Source organism: Passer domesticus, chromosome 4 (genome assembly GCF_036417665.1).
Source record: "Passer domesticus isolate bPasDom1 chromosome 4, bPasDom1.hap1, whole genome shotgun sequence".
In the NCBI taxonomy this organism is placed as follows: Eukaryota; Metazoa; Chordata; class Aves; order Passeriformes; family Passeridae; genus Passer; species Passer domesticus.
Genome location: NC_087477.1, coordinates 68,208,007 through 68,223,557, shown reverse-complemented (window position 1 = coordinate 68,223,557; position 15,551 = coordinate 68,208,007). Strand labels below are relative to the sequence as shown.

The following is a 15,551-nucleotide window of genomic DNA, read 5'->3' as shown; positions in this document are numbered from 1 at the left end:
GCCCTGTATGTTTCTGTGATCATAGCTGAAACCCACAAAATCCAATTAGCACTTTAAGGCTGAAAAAAATATCAACACATTCTTTAAAACAGGATTACAGCAGTGTATACACAGCATGGGACTGGGAAGACATCTGCATGTTCTTTGAGAGACTTGACACTCCTTCCACGTTTATATCTCTTGCAGTCCAAATACAGTTTTCAATGGTGAATAAATGTCCATCTCAAAAAGGCAATTAATCCTGTAGACAATGGGTATATTAGAAGCAAGCATGAAAAGGCATGATGGTTGCTTTTAGGAACTGTAGACATAGATCAATGTGGAGTGTGGCCTGTTTTACATTTGGGCCAAGGTCAGAAGATGCAGATCCTCGGAATCAAGAACTTGTTACTGGTGCCAGGTATCTCTCTTTGAACCTTCCTAAAAACTGAAGTTTACCTACCCAATCTCTTTCATGCAGCTTTTACCACCAGTTTATTAACGTTTAATTAAGAGTGTGAAAATAATGACTACTTCATTTTGGGAGCTATACTGAAAAATGTGAGGGGGAGAAAGAGTCACAGGGATGGTACTAATGGAAACAAGCTTTCAACATATCAGTGTCTTAATTTTCTCTTTCTCATCTCACAGAACATGCTGATGTGCTGTTACACCATTACTCCAGTCCTCTCCCCCTCCTTTTCTTCTAACTCCTAAATCACTTCCATGTTTGGCTGGGCACGTAGCAGCTCATGCAGAGGCTGGCTTAGTCCATGTATACACTGCCTGTAAAACAGGAAACTGCTGGAGTTACACAGTCTTGCTTTAAATAGGGACATGCAATTTAGTCTGCCTTCTTCATACAGCTCTCAATTAGCAGACACATTTGTAGAAATGAATATCTTTAAATTTGTATTTTAATGTAGTCATGGGATGAAAAGCTATCAGAAGACCTAGAGTACAGATGTCAATTGACAGTACTGTTACCTAAACCTAATTTACTTAGAAAATCAGAGTAAAATGAATGTGGAAAGGCTCAGGATAGAAATTGGGACATATGAAATGTTTCTTAGGGAGAAAGAGCAAAATTCAATTAGCTTGAAAAGCATTCTTTTATGTTGTTCAGGCCAAGTAAAGTTGTTGAATTGAAATAAAAAGTAGGTTTTCTGAGTTTATAAGATGGTTTTCGCATCCTATGATTTTACATATTTCTTAAAGCAAAATAACAATAATTCCTGTAACAAATGTCTGAAGTACTCAGTTTCCCCTCTAATTTCTGATGTTTCTTTCTTTTTCAACAGGTCGACTATTTATTCAGTTTCCTTGTTTAACTTCTTGTAGCATTTAGATTTGAAATGTAAGTGGTATAATCATTTCAGGCATGACATTATCCTGGCGTAGATAATTTACATGAACACTTTTTGGTGATTTATGAGACATACTACATTTGTGATAATAACATCTTTTGACTTCATCCTAATAAGAATAATTGTCTGCTTATTTTGGGAGTAGGTCTCTGAAAACTTCCAGTCTCTTGCTTGTAATGATTTGTCTTGATCTGCCCTCTTAACCCAACCTGCCTCTTCTGCTCTTCCACTGCTCATCTGTCTGTTGGCAGAGACAGAGATATGAAAGGCAAGAAGATTGAATTAGCCATGGCCATGGAAAGTAGGTCAGAAAGCAGTGATAGATTTCTAGTGTTTTTTAGTCTGAAAGTTATCCAACTGTAAAAACCTTTTAATATTAGATTTTGGGCTAATTAATTTTTAAATCAAAAATCAAGCCCCTAGTTTAATTACTGATTCTTTCACATTTTGATTTTCATTTGTTTCATTTTACTTAGAGAAATCATCAAAGCTATACATAAATAGGGGAAAATATATATAGCTGGGATTTCCCCTCCTGTGCACCAGTGACATTATTCCTAATGATTGTTGTGAGTTCGTTACCTGTTAAACCAAATCCCTTCCTGTCTTTTCTCCTTAAGTGATTTTAAATATAAAAGAGTAATATTTTTTTTTCCTGTTTCTGAACTCCTATTACAACAGATAATTATACAAAATTGAAAGGCACTCATTTAATGTGGAAAGGTGAAGATATTAATCTAGCCTTGAGTGGTTTCAATAACCCTTTTCTTTCTTAATGTCCTCTCCTTTTGCACTGAAAGACTTCAGCCATGTTCGATAGCCCCTTGCCTATGCATGATCTTTCAGCAGGAAATTAGCTGTTGCTTAGGAAAACAGCACAAATAAATAACTCTCACAGCTGGAAGATGAGTAGCACACAGGGAATAATCATTAGAAAAAATCTAGCATCAAGTTAATAACTGCTAGAAGCAATATAAAAATAATCCATAACTTCTGGTTATTTGAAAGGACTGGTGTCCCAGACTTTCCAGCAATTCTCTTTAGGAGTGGGTATCTAAAACTTTATTCAAGAACTGAAATAAATTCCATGATTTTCAGTGTTAGAAGTAGTAGCTCAGATTTTCTGTGCTGAATTACCAGTTAAGGCTTGATATGTTTCCACTGTCACAAGCGATATTTCCTTAGCACAGCAAACTGTAAAACGGGTAAATTGCTGTCATTAAGTAATTGTTCTCCCTTGGTGACCAAGGCAGTCGGTTTCTAACGTGCTCCAGTCCTGTGCCCACTCCCAGCTCTGTGTGACCTGTCCCACCTGGTTCAGTGATGGGAGATTTGTCTGCTAGAATTTGGAAAAACCATCACTTGCTTTGCTCAGGGTAAATAAACAGTCATTGATCTGCCCTGGATTCAAAAGGAGAGTGCACACACGTGGCAATTTCTGCCTCTTTCAAGCTGCCTTTTGAGACAGTGTATGCTTGTGAGATATTTTAAAGTGACAGAGCAGCAAAAAAGTGGAAAGGATCCTGGGTTGTTCCTGGCTGATTTGTGTTCCATTCCTGAGCCTGTGTCCTCATTATCCAGGGAAGCAAGGCACAAGGGATCTCTGCCAGGCACCTGCTTGGACTATCAGATTGCTAGCAGAATTTTGGGTGCTGTCTTTTACAGTGATTTAAAAGTTCCATTATGTATTTATTTCTTTATTTATTTTTGATTTTTGAAAGAGATTAAATGATTCTTGAAACAGTTTATGTTCAAAGAGTATTTTTTTAGAGTGCAGTTAGAGAAGATGGTCATGTACTTTGGGTTGGGGCAGTCACTGCAAATGCACTAAAGCACACCAAACCTTTCCCAAATGCGCCAAAAAAAATTTAAATCAAAATGCAAAAATAGCAATGTAGGAGTAACTGCAGTCTTTAATCCACCTGTTGTTGTGGAATGTACAGAATATTCCTTACATTTACAATCTTATATGTAGGTTTGAGAACAAGCAGTAGGGTCTGTTGTGGGGAGGGTTTTGTTGGGCTGGCTCTGTGTGACTGAGTGCCCTTTGCTTGTGGCACTCACTCTGCAGCCATTATTAATATTTACAGAAGGCGGCACCTACGCCTTTCAGACTTTATAGGAGGCAAAGTCTTTGTCTCAAATTTATGAGCTACCTCAGAGGAATCTAACAGTGTAACTAAGAAATCCTGTTTCAGCTTTTTCCAGCTTTGTTAATTTGTAGCACTAGGTAGCACTTTTGTATTTTTAGTTTGTGAAATGACATTATGTTGTTAATGTAATAAACAACAGAATGTATATACTGAAATTAACACAGTGGATCAAACCCACTTTGGATCAAACCAAAACAAAGCCAAACTTTGCCAATAGCCAGTGACAGGTAGCATAGACTGAAGAACAGTTCCAAAAAATTCAACAAGCAGCTGCAGTAATTTTTTTCCCCTGCACATTAGATGCCATCCTAACCTTTTATGCACAGGAGGTGGTTTGACCCAAAAATTTAGTTTTTTGCCTGGATCTTTCAGTCAAATGCCTTGGAGTATCTTTAATTGATACATGTCAGAAACACTATCCCTCAATATCTAATTCTCTTTTGGATTTTGTTAAGTTGTACCTGCTATTGTAATAAGCTCCATGGAAATGTCTGACAGTATCCTGTCAGTTTTGGTTTTGTTATTTTTCTGATCAAGAAACCCCCTTTTAATTTTGTGACTTTTATTTCCTCGTGGGGCAGGGTTGGTGGGGAGAGAAAGAAAAAAGCACTTAGCCTGTAAATCTGAAGTGCTTTGTGAAAGAGAGAAACCATGGTTATTATTCCAGAGGAAGATAGTATGTGGCAGTTAGAAATCTGCTTGCCTGCTCTGACCCAAGAAATTCCTACAAATTCTGCAGCACTGTTTGGCTGTTTATGTTCTGCCTTACTAGATCATCCTGTGTTCTCTGTTGTGAAATGCAAGGCTTCAAAATAGATTAAAAAGATTATCTCTAAAAATGCTTGTTTTGATATAATGACTGATGACTGTCTAGCTGGGAGGTTTATTGCAAATGCTTTAAAAGTTTTGGGAGAGACTGGAATCCTAGTAGTTTAAAATAATAATCCACAAGTTTCCAGTATGTTCTTTTACAAGACAGTATGTTTAGAACAGCGTGACTTAGCAGTGAATCTTTCCAGACCTGACCTAAAATATTTTAAAACTGTTTTTTTCTGATACCTAAAAAAGAGTAGGACAAAAAAAAAGTAACTTACATATATTTATGTATGTATATGAAGCTGTCAAAAGCCTCAAACAGATACAGAATTGTGAATAAAACTATGTGGATGACAGGCTCCAAATCTGAAAATTTGATAAAGTATGTTTTTTCAAAAGATATCATACAAATTTGTGGCTCTGTGTGTGGATGGGAAAGGGTGAGAAATGAGAGGAATAAAGATTTTATTGTCACTTCTAAGAATGAGTTGCGTAACTTCTTTGTGAGGAACACACTCTTCCCAGAATTATGGCCATAAAACCTTTTATTATTACTTGTTCTGTACCTGTTTGATGGTCTTTTCATGCCACTGTCTTTAATTGCATGGAATACAAAAAGGCGGATGCAAAATAGGATGATGTAACTGTTCTACATGTTACACAAGTTAATAGTTATACACTAGTTATACAAGCTCTACATTAACAGTTTTATATAATTCATTGCTGGACCCTGATTTGGCTTTCAGGAAAAGTCAATCTCAAATCATCCTACAATGTATTCCTTCAGAAGAGCGACTGACTTGTCAGCTTAGCTGAAGAGCTAAGAAAACTCAAACCAACTTTGGCCCATACTTTTCAAAGGAATTTGAATGGATAAGGAAGTCCCCATATACTTTGTCCTACAGGGCTAGTCTTTGGAAAGTGAATTTGGGGCTTCCCAAAAAATCAAAAATACTTGGTTGATTTCAATTTGGGCTCCTGAAAATAAAGTTTTGGAACTTGATTTTTTTCCCCTTCATTTTCTTTTAGTTTTCTAAGCTTCTGGTATTGTTCTGTTTGCTCTACCTATTGCCTTTTAGGCAGGATGAAAAAGGTGTGTGTTCTACATGGTGACAAAGCTGTTATTTTGCACTAGTGGATTCCATATCACCGAGGAAAAGAATTTATCAGTATTCGAAATATCTATCAAATTTTGACTTTGAATTGCTATATGTTTAAGGTGTTGATTGTTAGTTTAGAGAAAATATAGATTATAAGGTGTCAGATGTTCATACCAGATTTTCAAATACTCTTCCCTGCTCTGAACACAGTTTTTGGAGAATATATTGTACTTCAGAAGGGTGTGAGGACATTTAACATAAGCATGAACTTGGAATGACTATAATAGCTTTTCTGTTTCAGTGTTTACAGAGTAACAAAAGTTCTCTGAGAGGTCATTGACTATTCAAGGTGTTGTAAAGTCTTACTACAGACAACTGGAAGCCAAGAAGTGAGGTGTTTATTATGGAATGCAGTAGTGGCAACTTTTCTTCTGTCCTCTTTTTTTATGAACGAAACAACAGCCAGACTTTTCCACCTGGCCCAAACTTTTTAGAAATAAAGCATAGAACTGGAAACTGAGCTAGGTCTGCAAGGCTGAAAAGATATGATTTGGCAACATCTGGGCAGCGTAAGAGTTTCAGTGAAAATGCTCCACACAGGGAACATCTAAGCTGAATCAAGATGATCTGGGTTACTGAACTAGGAACTCAACCCTTTTATGGGTTTGAACCACTTTAGGTGTCAGACTAAGGGTATGAAAGGGATGATTCCTTTCCTGCGGTGAACGGTGAGAAGAGGTGCCCTTAAATATTGTGTTAGTGCTCTGTTGGAGTTTAGCATGTTGGATTCACAGATGTTCTGTTTCTGCCACTCTGGGACTCTTTGGAGGGCTGTTCTGCTGAACATATCACACAGTGTGTTCAGTTTTCAGTGGCCATGGAAAAAGTTACCCTTTCATGTGCAGAGTGGTCTGTACTTACGTGTTTATTTTTGTGCCTGGATTAAAGTGTTTACATGCACACAGCTTATGAGCAAAAGTCTTATTCCAAACATTGGAAGGCATGTTTCCCTTAACCTGCTTTCAGAACACCCCATTGGTCTGTAGAAATAGGTAATAAGAAAGACATTATTCTAATTCTATTTGAGAATATGTAATCTATAAGGACCAAATACAAGCAGGATAGGAATTTAAGCAATGACTTATGTGTTTTCATAATGTGCTGATTAATGTGAAGTAACATTTTCTGTGAGTAGTTGGCCATACCTTATTCTTCTTCAGAACCTTTACAGATATACAGACTAAGTATACCATCTAAAATTTAGACAAGTGCCATCTAATGTCTAAATATACATTAAGTAACTACAAATAGAAATTAAACATCTACATAAAGCAGTACACCACTTTTGAATGGCATAAGGAGTGCCATTAGTAGTGGGAACTTGCATAGAATTTTTTAAATCTAGAACCACTTTTGCTGTGTTAGAAACTGGCAATATATTGTGGTGGAGCACAAAATGAGGCTACATTTAGTCCTGTGTGACAGGTGTAAAACCAAATCTTTACATGAAAGAGAAAGGGCTTTTTCTTGATGAAAACCTGAAATTTTTGGTTTTTTTCAGGAGTGTAATGCTTACAAATTTGTCTTTTGACTTGTGAATATTCTTTCACAAGCAGAGAAAGCCTGGGGTGTGCAGAGCTCAAGTTCTGTCTACAAGTTTTAACCAAGTTGTTACTGAATGTAGTTCAAAAGTTCTTTATTACCAAAAGCATTAAATGGCCCTTGTAAGTATAATAGAAGAAAGAAAGCAAATTAAAAAAATTGTAACTTTAAAAAAAATGTGGGCTAGTGTGACTTAAATGTATAATTCAGTAGGTGAATACTATAGCAAATCCATTTAATAAAAAAGACTAGGTATGGAATAATTTATCTTCTTTACTTGGGACAAAATCCTGTCTTGTAGCAGACGTGAGTGGAACGTGCTGGTTCCTTCTAGACACCGGCCTTGGTGGGCTTAGTCTGAACAGTAAGAAATTCCTTCTTTTAGGGCTGGATCAAGGTCCTATTAAGAATTCAGACAAAAGTTTTATCTGGTAAGGAGCAGAAAAAGGTATTCAGGTGTATGACATTGGCACTAGGGTAGGCATGTCTGTAGATAACTGGTCTGCATTTTGGTTTACAAACCCACAAGGTGTGGACAAGTCATGCATTCAAGAATATGCTTGCAGCTATGGCACCCTAAAATACTTATTTAGATTACTTGAAAACTGCAAGTCTCATGTCATGGCATCAGTTTGAGAGCTAAGGCCTTACAAAATCCTTTCGTAGTGAAAATTTGCAATTTGTGGCAAAATTGGCTGTGAGATTGTCGGCAATTAAGTTCCTGTGTTTTAAGTTGTGATTTGTATGTTCATGGCGGGGTGCAGTATTGAATCTGACAGGATTTTTTCATATGTTTTTCAGATGGTCTTGAACAGGGTTCTTCAACTGAGAGGGAAAACTCTGCTGGCCTGAGAAGTAGTACCTCTTAATTTCTTTGGGAACGAGTGGCCATTTACAATGTGCAGGTTGCTCTTCCAGAGGGTACTTCTCACTGTTCCAGTGTCTACCTTGAATCCTAACTTTCATAGGAACCAGATTTTCTCAACCTTGCCCAGCCACAAAGACTGACTAAAGCAACTCCTGGTTCACCTCCTGGGTTTCTTAATTAAGGCTGTACAGCCACTGAAAAGCACTGAGTGCTCTGCTGCTTAATCATCACCAGCACCAGAGTGTCTGCTGTCCAGCAAGTCGAATCAAGCTTACTTCTCTCTTTCATAGATGTCTAATCAGTTCCTTAAACAAAACCCCATAGGCTATCATTTTCACTATGTGCCTTTAAAAATGGTTAATGAATTTATTGACATGCAAAACATGTACACAAAATGTAGTCATTAGTAGCACCACATGTTCAGTACAAGCTATATATGTTTAAAGTTATTTCTGGCATTTTCCAGGCTGCATACACACAGTGCCACAAACAGACTTTCACTTGTCCTTCAACAGACTCTGGACATCTTTCCTGTCAGTCCTTCGGTTGCATAGCCATGATAATTAGACTTTGAATTTTTCATATCTTCATATCATTGTGTTTATGACCTTTGCCCTGTGTCACTTGAGTATTGATCAGGTCAACATGACTCTTTTTTTGCACTGGATGTAGGCTGGTGGAGATAGGCACCTTTTGTTATATATGTGTACAGTGCTTAGCACAGTCATCATGCTGGAGCCACCAGATCTCTACTCCCAAAGTGTTTCAAAGCATCTGAAACTGGCAGCAGAATTTAACACTCCCACTTTGTATCCAGTTGGCGTTATCAATCTGTTTCAATATGTGCCTGAGTGCTGTTTAAAGATCTGTAGTAATCAACAAATTTCTAACATTAGAGAGCTGAGACGCTGGCATTTAATTACAAAATAGTAGCATGAACACACAATTTAAACAGGAATCATTTAGAAATAAGAACATGGTCTCTGATTTCTTTTCAAGAATATGACCACTATTATGATTTTCTTTAAAAAATAATTATTTGTAAGCTATGGATTCTTTAAATTATAATACCAGTGTTCTTTAAATTATAATACCAGTGTATTATAATTAGTGTCACGTATTCACTGTGTGCAATTAAATGTTTAGAGTGACATAACCTCACCAGAAATAAACACTAGAAATAAATAAAAAGTGCAGTTTTGCACAAAACATAACACCTCACTTCTGTGAATTCGGCATTTCTCCGCTTGTACATCACAGTGAAAATCGGGGTCCTAATGACAACTAATTATTATTGTATGTACTATGATTAAATTATAGACAGGTTCCATTTTCTACTTGACTGTCACTGCACATGGGAATAGAGATGCAGTTAATAATTCAAGCATCAATTTTTGAAAAATGCGTGCCCTGCTCCTGGTTCTTTGCTATTATCACAAAAAGAGCTCAGGTCACAAAACGATCTGTAGTTAAAAAATAAAAAATGTCAAAGTAGGAAAAAGCCAAAGACAATGCACATGGCTGAATAAGGATGGCTCTAATAAGGTATCTGGAATTAGGGTAATTTATGATATACATATGGGAGGAAAAATGAGATGAAAACAGAAAAAGAAATATACTACAGCGATGAATTACAGCATTTAAAGACAGTCCTGATAACTAAAATATCTTACAAACCTGATGGTATTCAGGACAAGGGAATGAACTCGGCAGTGATTTAAAAAGGTAGTATTTTTAGGAAAGATACATTTACTGGTCCAACCATAGTATGATAGAAAGAAGAGAGCCGCCAGGTGTATATCTTTTCCATGAGACTAACAACACCTTTCTCTGTTTGAAAGCATTATTTCCCAAAAGAGTTGACTCTTTTCCATCTTTTCCATCCATTTTGAATCTTTTCTTGTCAAAATATTCCAGAAAGCAAATGATCTGACTTTTTGAAGAGCTATTGTATTTGTCAGAAAATCAAGTGCTACTACTAACTTTCAATCCACAATTGGGTTGAATTTGGACCAGCTGCTATCACAAGAATATAAAAAATACACAAATCTTCATATAATGTAGAATCATGGACTCTCCTGTGTTGGAAAGGACCCACAAGGATCATCAAAGTCCCACTCAACCCTGCACAGGATTGCTCCAAGGATCACACCATATGCATTGTCCAATCTTGTCGGGATTGCTGCTGTGACCACATCCCTGGGGCACCTGTTCCAGCCACCCTCTGGATGAAGAATGTTTTCCTAACACCTTAAACCTGCCCTGATTCAGCTCCGTGCCATTCCCTTCGGTCATGTCACCAGAGAGAAGAGATCAGTGTCTGCCCCTCCTGTTCCCCTCATGATGAAGTTGCAGGCTCTAATGAGGCCTCCCCTCCGTCTCCTCCTCCAGGCTTGGAGCAGACTCAGAGCATTTTGTTTTTACCTCCAAAGGTAAAACAAGAGGCTTTCCTTATGACAGAAAATGTTCTTTCATATTTAAGTTTAGTCATGTTTCTGAACCAAACACTCTGTTGGTTTTGCCTGACAAAGTGACTCTGTGGGGAGGACACAACCCATCCCATCTGCCTCCAGCCAGCTCATAGCAGAGCACAGTTGAGTCCCTTAGCCACGGATAGAGAGCCTCTAGATAAACATATTTAAGAAGGATGGGATGGTTGTTTAGACTTTTGTCTTTGTTTCTCTAACCAAGTATATTTTAATTGGTATTAAATTAATTTTTCCCAAGTTAAGTCCTTCTTGTCTGTGTTGCAAACTGTTAAACAATATCGCTGTCTTTCTGCTAGACCAGGAATATTTCTTATTTTCACCCCCTGGACTGCTGAAAAGGAGTGACAGAGCTGCTGGGTGGGAGTTTGGTCTAGGGCCATCCACTACAAAAACATTTATTTTCCTGAAGCTAAGTGCACTGCAATTCAATTTTCCAGAAACTAGAATACAAGTTTACATATAATTCCTAATTTTATGGTTTTCTAAGTTTTTGCCTTTTAGTAAGAGAAATCCATCATAAGGCATTTTGTTACTGTATTTTATGTTTTCTTCTAGAGTGGGAGGGAGCTCATAAAGAGCTGAGCAAACATGTCTTCACATTGAGTCATCCAGCTCTTAAAAATGTTTTCATCCTAGTCCTTTTTTTTTTCTATTTGCTGCACTGCAGAGTTCAGTATCTATGTATAAACAGAATATTTGATCTACCTTTTTTATTTACAACCCATCATTATTTTATTAACATTCTGTTTTTCGAAGAACCAAACTAGGAACAGGAGGAAAAAAAACCCAAAACCCAAAAGGGCAAAACTGTGTTCTGAGGATTGCCAACATCTGCAAGATGGCACAGCTATTTCCTGAGGAGCAATTAGCCAGTATCAATGACTCAGTATGGTCAGTGCAAGAAGATACCTTCCTTGCTTCTTAATTGCTGAAAGTCTTTAAAAGGCTTTCCCCTTCCACCTTTTTCATATTCTAACCGCTACTAAATGTGATTGCTTGAAATAAATACAGGGCTCCTCAGCAGCCCTTGGACTGGGAGCGCGGCCGGCGGCAGTGCCCGGTGCAGGCTGAGGGGAGGCACGGCCAGCGCACATCGCTCTCTCCAGCCCCTAAAGCTTGGCTGCCTTCCCAGAGCACCCTCCATTCACTTCTGCATTCTGAATGCTTTTCAATTAATGTAACGAGACTAATTAACTGTATAAGAGTAGGGGTTTTCATAGCGTTACTGACAATGCATCTATTTAATAGTACCTTAGAAATTCAGTGTTTCTCATTGTAAAAGAAAAGAACACAAAGCCAGTGGGTTACTGGGGGTCAAAATAAGGAACATGCATTTCTTTCTTTGCCTCTGAATCTGAACAAAGTACAAAGTTACTAGAAAAAAGTAGACTAATCAGAATGAGGCACCTTTTTAAATGGTTCTCCAACAATCTTACCAGACAGCCTCTGCTGAAAGTGGTGTCATACAGCCTTGCTGTTTTAATTCAATAGTTGAAAATTATCCTTGTTCTTGTACCTAGCACTGAAGAATAACTGTTAAAAGTAGCCATCATGTATAAAAACCCATTATCCCCTAAGCTCTTTTTCCTTGCAATGAAGTATCTTTGTGATCAAGTTTCAATACCAAGCCGTGTTAATGAACAGTTTCCTGTATCATTTTACCTAAACTCTGTTTTAGAGTAGCACCCTGTATGTTCAGAGATTATTTAAGCCTCTGTCACTCAAGCTTTATGTTGAGGTTGTCACCCAGTGTTCCAGTTAATGTCTTTCTTTATTGGGGTGGGGGGACACATCACTTGTGGAAAGAAAGTGAAGTGTGATGTGGATTATATGAGCTATTAAACACTATCAGATGGAAACAATATGATAACAATATATGGCATTGTAATGAGTATGTGACCCAATTCATGACTTTCTACTATCATATTTATGCATGCTGCTGGGTTAGGAAAGACTTATTTTTATTATGACAGCTGGTTGCTAATAGGTGAACTGAGCTTCAGTGATTTTTTTTGTCTATTGTAAGAATGCTCATTATTTTTTTTTCATATGAAACTTGAATGTAGTAGTAAAAGAAGAAATGAGAGGATGAAAGAAAATAGTAACACTTGTTTGTTTCTTCTTATTGAATATTAAACATCAGCATCTGGAAGGGACACACTTTCCCAAGAAGAAAATGTAGTAATGTGGAATAATATGTATCTTTCTAAAGATATTCATCTTAACTGTAGCATTAATGTGCTATACTACTATTTTTATGGTGAAAGAATTCTACTTAATGCATGAGCATTTTCTGCAAACCGAGAATGATACCCAAATTATAAGTATGCTCTACAATCCAGACTTTTTTAATCGTGAAGAGGGAAGTTCTACCAGGAATCAGGACACATACAAGCCATAGTCCTTCCTTTAGTTTTTTTGCTTTGTATTTTGTGGTTTTTTTTCAGTTGAGCTGAATCTTAAATCTTGTGGTCAGCAGCTAAGAAGTAAAGTGTGGCAATGGTATTTTCAATTGTTTCTTTGTTATTATGCAGTCTCCTCTTGACAGTTTTCTACTTTTCAAAAACAGCATTAGAAGTCACTAGGGAATCACTTCAGCCTCTTAGAGGAGAGAGATGTATTTGACTCTAATATAGAGCCAGGGCTATTCAGGATCTGATCTGAAGTTTATGAAATTAAATAGAAATATTCCCTCTGATTTTACTGAGGTTTGAGTCAGACCTCTAAGTGGTGCTCTGTCATCCCATGTGTTTTTAGTGATATTTATCTGAAGGAAAAGGCCATGGCTGTTTTTTGATGGGAATAATAGGTACAAAACAGGCACAAACCATTATTATTCTGGTTCTCCTCTTTATGCTGAAGTAAATATTTTGCAAGATTGAAGGCAATGAAATGCTGAACAAAGATAGGATCAGAGATAGTTTAAGGACAGTAAACTGACTAATATCTACCAAAGGCCAGAGCTCCTATTGATAATCAATAATCAATCAAAGCCAATCAATAAATCACCTCTGAAGTGCAGCAAATAGCTCATTAGAAGCCACCTATTGAAACTGGTTATCCAATTAAAGATGTATATGTATTTTATTGTATATAGAACAAGGCTGTTAGTGATGCTTCTTTCACATACAATATATAAACATTTCAATTTCCTTTCAAAGGAACTCTTACAAAAAAAATCCAAACCATTCATTTCTGATCAAAATATTTATTTTTTATTTTTGTTTCAGAAAATCAGTTAGACAAATATCAACAATTGTATTTTGCAATCTGTTACTATAAATTAAGCATTGGCATAGGAGCCAAAAATTAGAAAAGTAGTAACAGCAGCTTTGCCATAACTGCCTTCAAAAACACAGCAACACATCAACAGCACAAGGAAATGACAGTTAAGGGACAAGAATAGAAAATATGAACAAAAAATGGGATAAATATTTATGCTCTTGTCTTCCTAAAACCATTCCATTTTCCATATCACTCTTGTCTATGTACTTGTTTTCTATCTTTCTCCCATTAGTATGTGAAAGGAGCTGTACCTTTTCTCATATAAAAATGAAATCCTTCCAGCTCTAGCTTCAAATTTTGCTAAATTTCCTAAACACCTATGATGCAAAATCTGGTAATTACCAAACTTTTTTTTAGGACATTTGATCTCCTTCCTTCCTTCCTTCCTTCCTTCCTTCCTTCCTTCCTTCCTTCCTTCCTTCCTTCCTTCCTTCCTTCCTTCCTTCCTTCCTTCCTTCCTTCCTTCCTTCCTTCCTTCCTTCCTTCCTTCCTTCCTTCCTTCCTTCCTTCCTTCCTTCCTTCCTTCCTTCCTTCCTTCCTTCCTTCCTTCCTTCCTTCCTTCCTTCCTTCCTTCCTTCCTTCCTTCCTTCCTTCCTTCCTTCCTTCCTTCCTTCCTTCCTTCCTTCCTTCCTTCCTTCCTTCCTTCCTTCCTTCCTTCCTTCCTTCCTTCCTTCCTTCCTTCCTTCCTTCCTTCCTTCCTTCCTTCCTTCCTTCCTTCCTTCCTTCCTTCCTTCCTTCCTTCCTTCCTTCCTTCCTTCCTTCCTTCCTTCCTTCCTTCCTTCCTTCCTTCCTTCCTTCCTTCCTTCCTTCCTTCCTTCCTTCCTTCCTTCCTTCCTTCCTTCCTTCCTTCCTTCCTTCCTTCCTTCCCCTCTCCATTTTCCCTTTTTATACCCTCAAAGTCACTTATATTTTAAGTTCTCAAATACTATATAACTATTTAGAAAAGTATTAGCTTTGTGAAACAGCATGTGCTTCCTTACACGAACCACAGGCCTTTTCTAGATCTCAGTAATATGCATTTAGGCAGTTTTCCAGTCATTACCCACCTCACAGAACTTTGGAGTTACAGCAGAGCAGAGATTGGAAAGGAATTCTGGAGATCCAATGCAACTCCTGTCCTCAGAGCAGGTTGTCATACTCTGAGGCCAGTTGAGTTTTGAATATCCCCAAGAGGTTTTTTTGTTGATTGAGGAGAAAATTTGGAATTTTTTTCACTCCAAATTTGGGAGGTTTGTACTCCATTTTAGACCCACTCACACTCTTTCCTACTGACACAAACACATGAATGCTCTCAAAAGGGTGGGTTACTAAGGAAACCAGAAACTATGGTAACCTAGACTAGAAGCACTCTTATTTGTCCAAGGAGATGGGAAGGAAAATTCAGGCAATGCACACTGCAGTCACACTGAAGGTTCTGATCTTTCCTTTTCTCTTCAGCTGCTGCAGACCTTCTGTTTCTCATATTTCCCTTTTAGCAAGACTATCAAAACAGAATTTTGTCTTAGATAAAAGGAGAGAAAAATTGCTACAGTAATGTAGATGGGTGCAAATGGGGGTAAATGGCTTTAGTCAGTATTACTACACCAAACTGGCAATGTATTTAGTTTTTCCTTTTAACATTAGGTCAAAAAACCTTCTTAACTTCAATCATTCTTCTATTATTAACATAGCAGCTTGGTCAGCAGTGCACCACATTGCCTGCCTTTTCTCTGAGGAGTAAGGTGTTGTGATAGCAATACTCTTCACAGAACTGCTTGTCAAAGCTGTCACTCTGCAGATGCTTATATTCACTTTTAGTTCTGTTGTCATAAATAGTCTCATGGAGTAAGAGCTACTGAGGGCTAGCAAATGCTCTCTGATTGCTTAGTAATGGTGCTTCATTTGATGTTAAA

At 37.4% G+C, this 15,551-nt stretch overlaps 1 protein-coding gene across 1 annotated transcript in view; it reads right to left on the bottom strand.

The window, feature by feature from the left end:
* Positions 1-14,851, bottom strand: part of LCORL (ligand dependent nuclear receptor corepressor like) — a 117,053-nt gene extending 102,202 nt beyond the window's left edge. The window contains exon 1 of the mRNA XM_064418545.1: positions 14,706-14,851. The gene's annotated coding sequence lies outside the window, so the exon portion shown is untranslated. The remainder of the gene's footprint in view (positions 1-14,705) is intronic.
* Between the last annotated feature and the right edge of the window lie 700 nt (positions 14,852-15,551).